This window comes from Panthera leo, chromosome D3, assembly GCF_018350215.1.
Source record: "Panthera leo isolate Ple1 chromosome D3, P.leo_Ple1_pat1.1, whole genome shotgun sequence".
In the NCBI taxonomy this organism is placed as follows: domain Eukaryota; kingdom Metazoa; phylum Chordata; class Mammalia; order Carnivora; family Felidae; genus Panthera; species Panthera leo.
In genome coordinates this window covers 88,095,078-88,108,773 of record NC_056690.1, presented here as the reverse complement: position 1 = coordinate 88,108,773, position 13,696 = coordinate 88,095,078, and positions in this window count along the sequence as shown.

Below are 13,696 nucleotides of genomic sequence, written 5' to 3'. Positions count from 1 at the left end.
AAAACATTGTTTTGTTTTGTTTTATTTTTATTTAATCTTTGTTGATGTTTATTAGGGCACCATCCTTGGTTGCTTCCCTGTCATATTCTCAGGCTGGACCTTCCAGTACAGAAACCTGCAGTCTTTGGTACAAGGGTGGCCACAAGTGGCCATATTGTTGAACCACGGAAATCAAACCCTTGGCAGCTGTAATTAGCCATATATGCAGAAATACATTCCAGTAGGGGCTAGTCAATACCTTTATAATTGACAGAAAAGTCACTGAACTAGATGATGAATGGCAGTGAACTTGAGACCTGAATATTTAAGGTGACTAGGGAGATTTCTGCTCCTAAACAGTAATGTCCGTTGAAAATTTTATGAACAGGTATAACCTAGGCAGATGAACATATGGGTCAATGGTAGAATGGACGGATGGTAGCATGTTCTCCATATAGTTGGACTCTACGAATATGGCGTCAAATGCAAAACAGAGCAAGCACTGAAATCAGCGGCAGCAGCCCCGTGCGGTAAGTAACGATCGACCAATTTCACAGCACAATTTAAATGCACATTTTTCTGTTGCTCGATAACATCCAAATTGAAATATTAGAAAGAAAAAAAATCATTGGAAATTGTGAAAGGAAGATTAGAGGCAGGCGTAAGCTTCATACCCTTGAAATCTTTTTTTAATCTCTTAAATGTTCATCAGAAGAGATAAAAATCTCCACAGGAAAATGATCAGAAGACAGGATCATTCACAGAGAAATAATGCATGTTCGAATTACGGACCAAAAAATTCAACCTCATTAAAGATAAAAAATGTGAAGTAAATGCAAAAGTTGATAAGTATTTTGCCTCTGAAAAAGTAAAGAAGTAAAAATGGATAAATGCTAACCTCCAATAATAATAAAAAAGTGACTGAATGGGAATACAAATTGGCCTCAACATTTTGAAATAATGAACCATTGGTAATCCAGTGATATGTCCCCCAAACTCAAAAGTTAGCATATTTTTAACCAATAAATGTACTATTCCAAAGGAGATAAAAAATTACAGGAAGATTTTTAGTATGGGGAAGTACACTAGGGCAGTAAATTAGCATCAACTTACACAGTCAATAATAAGGTTAATTTTTGTTTCTTCCATGGAATGAGATTCATTTAGTTAATTAAAAATGATATAGTGGGAGACTTCATATTAATATTAAAAGTAGGCATACTTTCAGAGAGACTTAGTTTTGAAATATTTGCTTAGTATTATTCATTTTCATAAGTCCTGATCAGGATATACTGGAGGCAGGATACTCCCTAATACATAAATACATAGATTCCAACAGGTGCAGCATTCTTAATGACAAAGGAAGGCCTAGTAATCAAAGTAGCTAAAACATATCAGCAATGATCTAGCGTGCACGGAGGCATCACTGTTGCCTAATTTGCATTATTTAATCTGAAATGTTGCCAAGGGTTGGGGTGTTCAATGGTATTCAGTTTTTGTGTCATCATTTTTCTCTTTGCTTCGTGTTGGCTGACTATTTGGCGAGGCCACTGCAGATTTCAAAGAAAAGAAACAGGCTCAGCAGATTCTGAAGGATGATGGTTTATGGCAATGACACCTCGGGTAGAAATGAGAAATACAACGCGACTCAGCTGCCATATGTCCAGGTCTCATGAAACTAAATGTTTACATGGACACAGCAGTAGTTAAAATGGTCCCGATGAATCAAATGTCATTGTGATCATTTTACTTCTGAGCCCACATTGCTTCTTACTGGAGAAATTTGCCATACTCAGATTATTCCTGTGACAAAACTGCCTTTGTTGGTTTTCACTCTATCACACATTTTTCTTAAGAACATCTCTTTGCGGAACTTAGATTTTGTCTATCTACTACACATGCGTTTCCTTTCTACCTTTTGTTGAAACTCCCCTGCAGAGTGACTTTGAGCCAATGACTTTGCGCCATCTCTCTGCTGGTAGAACACTTGGTTAAATCAAGTATAGTCAAGAAACATGATGAGTTATGTACAAGGAGTACATAAGTCCCTGATTTGCTACATACGTATCAACTCACTGGCACAAAGATGAAGAGAGGTGGATGAGGAGCATCCCAGTGGATAATGATGTTACTGATGTAGATGAGAACCATAAAGGACCAGATAAATGGCTGAAACTCCTTCAATTTTCTACTTTGAAGCTACAAATAATTGTCGTATGATTATTTAAGTTGAAAAATGTGTTGGCATTTCAGAGATATATTTCCCACATTAGCATTGAGTTCAGTGCAGAAGGAGGAAGTTTAGAAGAGTCCGAATGACCAAATTCCCAATGTTGGCATGGATCCCCGGCTGACCAACAGATGAAGAGAAAAAGGCGACTTGCCTTTACGGGACTTCTTGTCAAAGTGTCATCACCCATGTGGGTAGAGACTCAAAGTAAAATGTAAGTGGATACTGAGGCTTCCAGAAGGAATAACGTAGCTCTCCTTCAGTGCACATCCAGAACTTACACCGTCTTTGAGTGGCGCCATAAATGAAATCACCTGCATCTTTTTCTTTGTTTTTTAATTTCTAAACATAGAATACACCATTCAGAAACACTCCTGGCTGGCCTCACTGAAAGCAAAGAAACACAACCGTGGCAGAACGTACTTACAATGTCTGCGTAAGCACCACAGTACTCAGACTTTTAAGAGGCCCCTGTCAGCCCTGCATCCTTGAATCAACACCCTTGTGTCCTCACCCCGCCCATTGAATGCGGTGTGGAAATAAATGAAGACCAGCTGAAGGAGGAGACAAAAAAAAGATTTTTTGTTCTGAGCTTCCCGTAGCAAGGGAGTCAGCCCCCAAGACCTGCATTTTGGCAAACTCAAAGGCAGGTGCAGGAGTGGAGCACTTCACCCAGTGGTGATAAAAGCTGTCAGCCTGGGAAAGCTTGAGGAAGGTTATCCTCTGCGATTGGTTAGGGGAACTTATTTGACTTTCTCTGGCTGGTCCTAAGTTGGTCATGGAGACAGAAAATGAAAGAAGCTGTCAGTTATCTCAACCACGTCCCGGCCATTTGGGGCTGACTGTTCTAGAAGTTGGTGTGTTAGCTTCCTGGACTGGGGCTACAGACAGCACGCTGGTGTCTGGAAAGTCTAACGTTGCCGGCTGGCTTCCTGGGTTATTTATTTCCGAGAAGGAGGGTGGTTTCCCAAGCAGGTTGCTGCAGGCTGTGGGCTCTCTAGTTAGTGAGCTGTACCTAGTGACTTTCTTCTTACCAACAGAAGAAAGCAAAGATCACAGAATGCCACTTATGTGATCGGGGTACATAAGATTGTGACCTCCATCTTGCTAGCAGACTCTCTCTCTCTCTTGCTGGTTTTGAGGAACCAAGCTTCCATGTTGGAAAGGTCCACAGGATAAAGAACAGAGAGTAGTCTCTAGCCTACAGCCAGTGAGGCAATATGGCCCTCAGGAACTGTCCTTCGTGAACAGAATCCGGTCAACGCGTATGCAAGCGATCTTGGAGGCAGAATCCTCTTTTAGGGGAGCTTTCATAAGAGACTACGCCTGGAGGACACCTTGACGGCAGCCCTTTGAGAGACTCAGATGTGGAGAACACAGCTAAGCCATGCCTGGGTTCCACAAAGACTAGGACGTAAAACACGTGTACTGTTTTAAGCTGCTAATTTTTGCATAATTCTCTGTGTAACGACGGATAACTAATATAAGGGTTAAACTTTCAGAGTTGAGACTTTCAGATCCCAAACCCAAATTATCCCTAGTATTAAAGTATTAAAGTGAAGTGTGTGTGTGTGTGTGTGTGTGTGTGTGTGTGTGTGTTTGAAGTAAATAATGGGTTTTGACTATTTCAGCCTTAGAACAATAAATAACTTTTTTTAAAAAAACTTTTTTTCTCATCCTGTCCTCATGTAGTGACTTCCCAGTGCAAAGTGAGATCAGTCCAAGAGAATAAAATGAGCAAATTCTTGCAGATCCTAAGAATACCGAGCATTTCTAGCTACTTATCCCGGAAGCATTTCCCAGAGTAAATCAGTAAAGAGCTCTTGGTTTTGACTTTTTTCCCCCATTAATTAGCCAAAGGAAATGAACAAATTAATTGCTTCTTTTAAAGAATTTCAGCAACTGTTGCATTTGTCTCTGTTAATAATAAGCTGTCACTCTGGTGTCAAGCCCGGTTGGTGTGCTTTTTAATTAACTTTGAATCGTCCTCTGGGCACAATCGTGTGTAGACACCGACAGACCAAATTGCTAGGCCTTCAAAGTAAAAGGCCATGATATAAAAACATGGCTTAATGAAGTTGTTCCGAAAGCCTGAGAACCCCGTGCATCTCTTCTCTCTCCTGCTCAGTGATACTTGGTAAGTGCCCAGAATGTTGCTGAGGAAGAAGAGGGACAAAAAAGGAAAATACGAAATATGGTGGATTCTCAAGCAACCAGAGATTTTGCCTGAGTTTTTGTAGACATTTCTAGATTACTTTCTCCTATCAGGCAGGAATGGATTTTAAAAGAGAACTAGAACAAGCAGAGCTAACAGAAATTCAAATATAATTCCACTTTGAGGGGACTAAAGAGGGTAATGCAGTTCGTCTCTGGTGAGGGTGAGTTTGGAATTAGAGAGAATAAATGAATGTTGTTCAAAGCGTTTTAAAGAGCCACCCCATTGATAGATGGAGAGGGCAGTACGAGTGGACGGTTTTCAGCTGAGATTCCCACCTGACAGTGGGATTAGCCCACTGTGTCGACATTTGCATGAGTTACAACATGATTCTGAGAAGGGAACTTGGAATAGGAAGAAGTTATCAAGAATCGGTATCTGAGGAGGAAGTATCAGTTAAGGAAGAAAAATGATCTCCAAGAGATGGGAAACAAACGAGGTGAGCCCCGTGATGCTGTGATTCTGTCTGGAAAAAGTTCCGGAGCTGTGTATGCTGCGGGGGGTGGAACCCAGGCAGATTCTAGCAGTTTCCCTGATTTTAGAAGCTGAAGCTGGGAATCCCAGGTGCCAAGGTGAGAGGCCAGAGTAGAGAGAGAGCTCTCTGTCCCCCTGATGTATCCCCCCTAGGGTATTCAGCTGAGTACTGATCAGCACAACACTTGGGAGGAAACCACCTGAGATGGGCAAAGCAATGTCCAGAAGGACCCCCAAGCTTTCACAGGGTCCGGGAGAGCACATGTTCGCCAACCCCAAATAGAAATTCCCATAATTCAGAAGTGTCATAATTCAGGAGCACCTGGTGCAATCTTGATCAATCAAAGTTTTGGGGGTGATCGATATATTTATCTTGATTTAGCAGTTATTTCATGGACGTATTCATGGGTCAGCCCTTAACCAAAGTCTGCAGTCAAATGCATATCAATTATACCTCAGTGAAGCTCTTTATATGAAAACCAGTCGCGAGCTTATGTTGCTATTATAATACTTAAGAAGTGGTTATTGACATAACGTGATGAGTTAATTACACAGACATGACATTCAGCAAGTTTTCATTTATATGAAGTATCTAAGTTAAAAAAAACAAGCAAAAGTAACCTGGTGAAACAAATCCCAACATTTGTCAACGGTGGGGTGATGGGGGCACTGCTGACTGCAGGGCATGAGATTGTCTTCTGGGATCCTCAGCATTTGAGTGTTGGTGATATAATGTACAAATACGTATAATTTTAGTAAAAAATACACAGTTAAGATTTTTCCTATATGTAACAGTTCAATAAAAAACTTAAAATTCAGCACCTTTATTGCCTTATTCTTTATCACAAATCGAAGTCATGTCTTCTTAACCAAAGAAACAATTATTATAAGGCGAACATATACTAAATAAAGTACTGATATTAGATCTTTCAAATATTAAACATTTTACACTTTTCACCAAATTTAAAAGATATATTAAAATATACCATATGTAGAAGATAGAATAGTTGGTAGTGATGGCTAAATAAAGATTAACTGATTTGAGAGAGTTCACATATTTTTCTTACTTTCTTTGTGAAAGATCTGGAAAGTTCTAATTCCTTGTGAATTCATTAGAGCTTATGATTTATTTTACTCTTAAAATGTCCCAGTAGGGGTTCCTGGATGGCTCGGTGGGTTGATCCTCTGACTTTGGCTCAGGTCATGATCTCGCTGTCCATGAGTTCAAGCCCCGCGTTGGGCTCTGGGCTGACAGCTCGGAGCCTGGAGCCTGTTTCAGATTCTGTGTCTCCCTCTCTCTCTGCCCCTCTCCCACTCATGTTCTCTCTCTCTCTCTCTCTCTCTCTCTCTCTCTCTCTAAGATAAATAAACATTTTTTAAAAATGTTAAGTGTCCCAGTACAGGATGTGAGTTCGATGATGAAAGCATTCTTGGGTACATCTAATTGAAAATTCTGTAAGATGTTTGGTGAAGTTGATTATGGACGCAAATTGGAGTGAAACAAATAAGTTACTGACAAAGTATCCACGGTTAAATTTGGTAGATTAAGCAACCTGCACAGGCCGTGAACCAAAACTTTTTCTTTATTCCAGCAAGGCTTTGTTCAGCATCGGACTTTGTACATTTTTTTTCCTTTTTATTGAAGGTCAGAGAGTTCACATTCATTGTTACTTTTACTTTTTAACATTTGACTTCTATTTTTTCTTACTCTTTCTCTTTCTCTTTTCGCTGCATTTGCCAGATTTTCTATTGAAAAGTTTGAATAGAGCTGTAAAGGAAGAGCAGGAAAAATGGCTGGGATCTCCTCACTTGTCAGATAAATCCCAGGGTGCCTCTGCTATCTAACCAACGTATTGATTGATTTCTTTACTCCTGGAAGTCTGTGACATTATGGCACCATTTAAGCTCCAAAATGAAAAGTCTTTGCCTTGAAGGGCCACTGTGTTACAGGTACGGGTCTGTAGTATCCACGACTGAATATCATTTTGCAATTTGAAATATCATTCAACTGATGTCCCCGCAAAGGGGAATATTGGACAGGAGCTCATCTGGGACATATTTCACATAATGTGAATATATTAATCACCGAATACACTAGTTTACCAACTTACTGTTTCTGTTACTCCTTCTTCTTGTATCTATTTTTGTCTTTGGCTTAACTAATGCCCATAAAACAAAAGGTAGTAACATTCTTTTCAAATCGGTGTGGCTGTTATCTTTGAAAGTACGTTTTACTAAGTAGATTTTAATAGAGTAGATCTAGCAGATGCTTCTCATTTATTGTAATTTTACTGCTATAATTTAAGGTTTGGTGCTATTCATTGTTTCAAAATCAAATAGTCAGTATTCTATAGTTCAAAAATAAGCTGTACAAAATTAATCTAACCGTATATTCGGTTGGTTCATAAAACACACAGAAAAAATGATTTACTCTAGTGACATTACAATATAGCATTTCTTTGCAATTCCTCCAGGGATTCTGAAAACAAAAAGATCACTAAGGAAATGTTAAACTTTAAAATGTATTCACTAGATATAGTATTTTGAAATTATATAAGTAATATAATTAATATACAATTATATAATTTATATAAGTAACAAAATAAATCCATTATTATATTACTTTTAACAGCACTGAAATTTTCTATATATAAGAAAAGAGATGCTGCTATGAAATCAAGGAATTTAAAATTAAAAAATATATATAGTCTTACACTTCAAACAGAAATTTCAGATGGAATTTATGAACTCATAAAATATATACTCATCTGTCTTGTTTTTGTTTTGTTTTGTTGTTTTATTCCTGAGAGCTGCTTTTTATCTCAGTACATGATTAATATACTTAATATAATGAAAGGAAAGAAAAAATAGTCTTTGAAACTAATAATGAATAAATGCATCTTCTGGAAAAAAAATCAACAAAGTAATCAAAACATGTCCTAACATCGAAACAAAAAATGTTGATAGAGGGACAGAAAAAACACAAATACACAGAACAAGAATCAGCAAGGAGGAAATAACCATAAAGAGAGAGAGATTCAGAGAGAGAGAGAGAGAGAGATTGAGAGAGATACTAAGAGAGAATCATTAAACACTATATTGAATGCAAGTACACACGTTTACATGAATATCTAAACAGAATGAGACTATGCTACAAATGTATATTACCGTAAAGTAAATCCCATTAGAAAGAGAAAGTTGAAAAAATATTTTTCATATACCATTACCTCCAAGTAAACCAGCTTTTTTTGTTTCATAACTCGATTATCAGTAACAGAATAACATAATCCTGTCACAGAAGAGAATTTGAAAAGGGGAGGAAATAGGGGAATTTTAAGTGAAGGCAATGATAATGAAATTAATAATTAAAAAAAGAAAAGGTAAGATGATGAATAGAGAAAAAGAATGGGTCAATGTACAGTTAAAAATTTATTTTTCAATTTGATAATATGCTTTGGGAGAAATGGGGCTTTAGTGAAAAATGTTTATTTGCTAGATATTTTCTAGAACACTAATGAGTTTTATTACACTGAATGAAAATATTTATGGTATATTTACCATACATAAAATATAGAAGAGTATTTATGATTTATTTATAAGTACAAATTGTATTTGGGACCAAACTAAAGCCAGTGCTTACCAGTGATGTTGGCTACAATTTTTTCTTTTCCTTTATTTTAACCACCAACCATATGATAATAATTGCATATATATTCTACCAGTTGTTTAAAAAATGACTTTTTCTACATATAATTATTAATGTCCCCAGATGTACTTTTATATAAAACATGAGGAAAATATCTAAAATATTTTATTTTTCCAAATAACCCTTGTTCTGTTGTTTTTTTTAAATGTTTATTTTTGACACAAAGAGAGACAGAACATGAGAGGGGGAGGGGCACAGAGAGAGGAAGACAGAATCTGAAACAGGCTCCAGGCTCTGAGCTGTCAGTACAGAGCCCGATGTGGGGCTTGAACTCGTCAACTGTGCGATCATGACCTGAGCCAGAGTCGAATGCTCAACAGACCGAGCCACCCAGGCGCCCCAAATCTTGTTCTTAATACCATATATTGAAAACATGAGTTTAGTAAATTGACTAGATAAAAATGATGCCAATTTGTGGGATCCTCACTAACATACTCAGGTCAATTTTTCCCCTTAACAATGTTGCCATAAATAATGATGTTTATAAAGTCTCAAGTTAGAGGTGCACAATATTAGGAATATTATAATATCCTAATACATGTATTAGGAACACGTAAAGATATAAAATAACTACTCAAGGGCTCCTGGATGGCTTAGTTGTTTGGGCGTCGGACTCTCGATTCAGCTCAGATCGTGATCTCATGGTGGTGAGATTGAGCCCTGCTGCGCATGGAGTCTGCTTAGGATTCTCTTTCTCCTTGTCTTTCTGTCCCTCCCCCGTTTGTGTGTGTGTGTGTGTGTGTGTGTGTGTGTGTGTGTGTGTCACATTATACTTAGCCATTCGTCTATTGATGAACAGTTATGGTTACTTGCACCTTTGGGCTGTTGTGAATAATACTGCTAAAAACACGTATGCACAAATAATCTGTTTAAGTCCCAGCTTTCAAGTCTTTGGGGAAGGTATGTATTTTTATAATGCATTTCTACTTACCTCCCATCAAGCTTTAATAATTTTTGAAACATAACTATGGCCCAGAAAATATGTGTTGAATACATACGCTTTATTCTCTGGTCTGGTTATTTGGCAATTCTTCCAAAATGATGACAAATTTTTATGGATCCTCATAATCTGTAAATGCATTAGCTTGGACTCATTCCAAGAACATCCTATCAATACAGGCTGCTCCTATAGAAATACAATAACATATATTAGTATTTTAAATTTTAAAATAGTTTTAAACTGCAATTGAGATGTTTGCGTAAGCATAAATTACTAGCACATTTCACAATTATTGGAAAATTCTACACCCCTTTCAAAATCTATCCTCTAAGTCATCTATCTATGTATCTATGTATCTATCTATCTATTATCTATATTTAAAGTAGTTTCCTAAATATTGGTTAATTCCCTCAAAGCTTTAGTAGCATATAATCAAAGCCTCCTAATTTATATATTAAAATTATTTTGTTACCTGTTAGCTCAATAGTTATGTGTACATATTTCCTTTAATGGCAAATTATTTGACTTTTATCTTTCTTAATTAAAATTGAATAAGCTTTCACTATAATTTAATAATTGGCTGGTATTATTGATAGTTCATTCCATTTATTTATAGCTTTACTTATTAAAATTATTTTATTTGACTTTACCAGTTTCTTCAATGGCATTGGTAAATTTAACTCCTTGTAATTTCTTTTCAGACTAATAATTTAAAAATAATGCTTCTAAATTGACATTGTGAAAGCCAGTGTTGTTGACCATAAAAAATCTAAAATATAAATTTTCTTCACTTAAAGGAATTCTTCCACAGATTGTATTCTGTTTCTTCCAGTTTTTCATTTTATTGTAATTAAAAAAATTGGACATTTAGCATTTTCTTAATATGCTGGGTTTTCCCAATTTATGGATTAGGAGGAAAGAGTTAAATAGCAACGTTCAAATTTACATCTAGCGCATTCTAATACACTTTGAATTTGCTTCTTAAATAGGCTGACATGTGGCAAATGAAATTTAATGTTGACAAATGTAGAGTAATGCAAATTAGCCTGAGATATAATAAGTGACAGATAAAAAATTATAGATAATTGAAGTGATGCATGAAGACCTTGAAAAAGACATTCAGCTGTTTACAAACTTTCAGGAATCTTCTCAACTAAAAGGAAACTCTGCTCTTTCTTGAGATGTCACAAATTAAATGCAAAAGTCAAAATAACTCAAGCTATATGCTAAGTAATGTTTATTGGACCACAAGATTCCAAACTGAAAATGTTCCATTCTTTTTCTGGCCAAATCATACATCTTCTAGAGAGACAAGTAACTTTATCTCACGGTAATGCTTTCTAAAGTACTTGAGCCCAAAATAAAGGCATTTCTCTTACCATCTATTAACATCTAGAGTGCAATTGTTGTCACAAAGACCAGAAAATACAGCAAGGGGGTTCTGGCGTGGAACTCCAACTCTGATATCTCCCAGTAGGAAAGCAACGACCAGATAGCAGGCACTTGTGAACGTCCCGTGTCCCAGGTAAGCTATTTAAGACATCTTTCTGTCTTAGCTCAGAAGCTACATGTCTTTCCAGTTCGGTTCACTGAACTGGGCATAAACCATTAGATTAAACTCTGCTTTAACTCCTTTTCAATGATACAGTTCTTGAAGAAGCCATCAACCCCCCCCTACCTATCATAAAAAAAAAAAAAAAAGCTGAGGCCAATTTTGGAACATCAAATTCTTTTCTTTTTGCATCTTCCTTTAATTCTTACAACCACAGGAAGCTGGAGATCATTTTCCTTCACTCGTCTCTAGCAGTTAAATTAAAAAAAAAAAAGGTCTGAAATCCTATTCACAGACTACATGTATCCCAACATAAATAAATCGCAGTTTCCTATTTGATGCTTTTAAGTACTAGAATTAAACAGAATGGTGCACTTTGATGAATTTCATGGATAACTACACATGGCATACTTGTATGATGATATATAAATTCATTTAATTGGTTTTAGGCATATACAATGTATTTTCCACATATTCTCATGTAACTTTACTTCTTTGCCACACTGTTGTACATTTTTATAAAAGAAGGAATTTAACAACAGAGGTTAATAGTTTCCAGTTTCCTTAGTTATAAGTAATCCAAAGGAGTAGAAGAAATAAAGCCTAAAAGCATACATTTAAAAAAAATTTGATGTTTATTTATTCTTGAGAGAGAGAGAGAGAGACAGAGCATGAGCAGAGGAGGGGCAGAGAGAGAGGAAGAGAATCTGAAGCAGGCTCCAGGCTCTGAGCTGTCAGCACAGAGCCCGACACGGGGCTTGAACCCATGAACTAACTGTGAGATCGTTACCTGAGCCGACTTGGGACACCTAAGTGAGTGAGCTACACAGCCTCTCCAAAGCATACATTTTTAAATGACTTTCAAAACAAATTTAGATGAGAGAGTATTTGATGCTTTTAATTTTTATCCAACTACGGCTCTCGGGAGTTAACCTTTGGTGGTCAAGGACCGACTTAGGTAAGTCTTCCCTATGGCATTCAGTATATAACTATTTCTGAAATTTGACAAAAAATGTTTTTGATAATGGCTGCATGCTCTCCTGTAAGACTAGTTCATCGAGAGAGACAAAGCGAAGTTAATCAAATACCTTAAGATGTTGTATCTTACGATGTTCACATGCAGATATCTCATTCAATCTTCCCTAAAAATGTTGTGAAATCAGATCATATTCTGCTTTATAGAACATTGCATATGTGTATGGAGCGTCCTTAATTTTAATGTGAATACAATTACAGTTAGCAATTACCCACATACCTCCACTCAGGGATTTAAGAAAAGAGGGATGGTCTGTAATTCTTCATGAGTCAGACATCAGTAAATATGCATCAGTGTTTACAAACCATGATACCTGAAAAATGAAAGCAAGTATTATCAGAATTCATACAGACACTTTTGTAACCATGACTGTAATTAAATTCCATTATTTATTTTACAACTAAAAGTATCATGGACATTTCAACCTTCTTTTATCTAGGGTATTACGGTTGGAGGTGCTGAGAAATATAATATACTCACTAAATATACCTGAGGAAACCAATCGCACATGGTGTTCAGAAAGCTTAGTTCAAAAACTGTTGCTTTTCCTTTGTCAAGCGTTCATTTAGTTGAATTTTGTGTCCATTTACAGTAGAATAATATTCTTCCCAACAGAGTCGAACAGAGGAGTGCTAATCTTTATTCATAAGGCCCATAAATTTGTTCAAAGAACACATGTGCTAAAGGCTAAAATGCATATGAGCAAGATGAATGGTGACTTTGCTCAGCTTTCTAGTGACAGCTACCACGAAAGGTTTAGGTTATTTATTTATGGCTCACTGATAAAGATTGTGGTGTGGCAGGTGAAACACAGATAAAACGCCTTCAGAATTGGTTTATAATTATATCCCCAAGAGGAAAAACGAACCTGTATCTCTACACATACAATTTCGGTTCTGCAAGGGACACATTTTAAATTTTATGTAAGTCCACGTGTGGTCTTGTGATTTCTTTTGGGAAGGTAAGCCAACCATTCATGGTTTATATTGCTTTGCTTTATTGCTAATATTTCTAATAATTTTATTGCCTTAGTTTTATGACGCATTATGCTGGAAGACAGCATTTCTTCCATTCAGCAAGAATAGCAAAATTCTCTTTTACTACTAACAAGTCAATGGAGACTTGAAAAGTTATGGAGCATTAAAGTAACAGAGACTTATTTGCGAAGGATTATGGGAAAGTGTTGTTGTCCTTCATAACCATGAGGTTGCTTACTCTTTGTGATACTTTAGACCGTTATGTTTTTGTGTTTTAGTCCATTGTTAATGATTCTTGTTGCTTACATGATAGAACGGCACTATAAGCTTCATCCAAATATGTAAACAACTAAATCCCCCCTCCGAATGATTTTTGCTTTGTTCTGTTTTTGGCCTTAGAAGTTGGGAGTCTGGGGGCATCTGGGTGGCTCAGTCAGCTGAGCGTCTGACTTTGGCTCAGGTCATGATCTCGAGGTCCGTGAGTTCGAGCCCCGTGTCGGGCTCTGTGCTGACAGCTCAGAGCCTGGAGCCTCTTCGGATTCTGTGTCTCCCTCTCTCTGCCTTTCTCCCACTCATGTTCTGTCTCT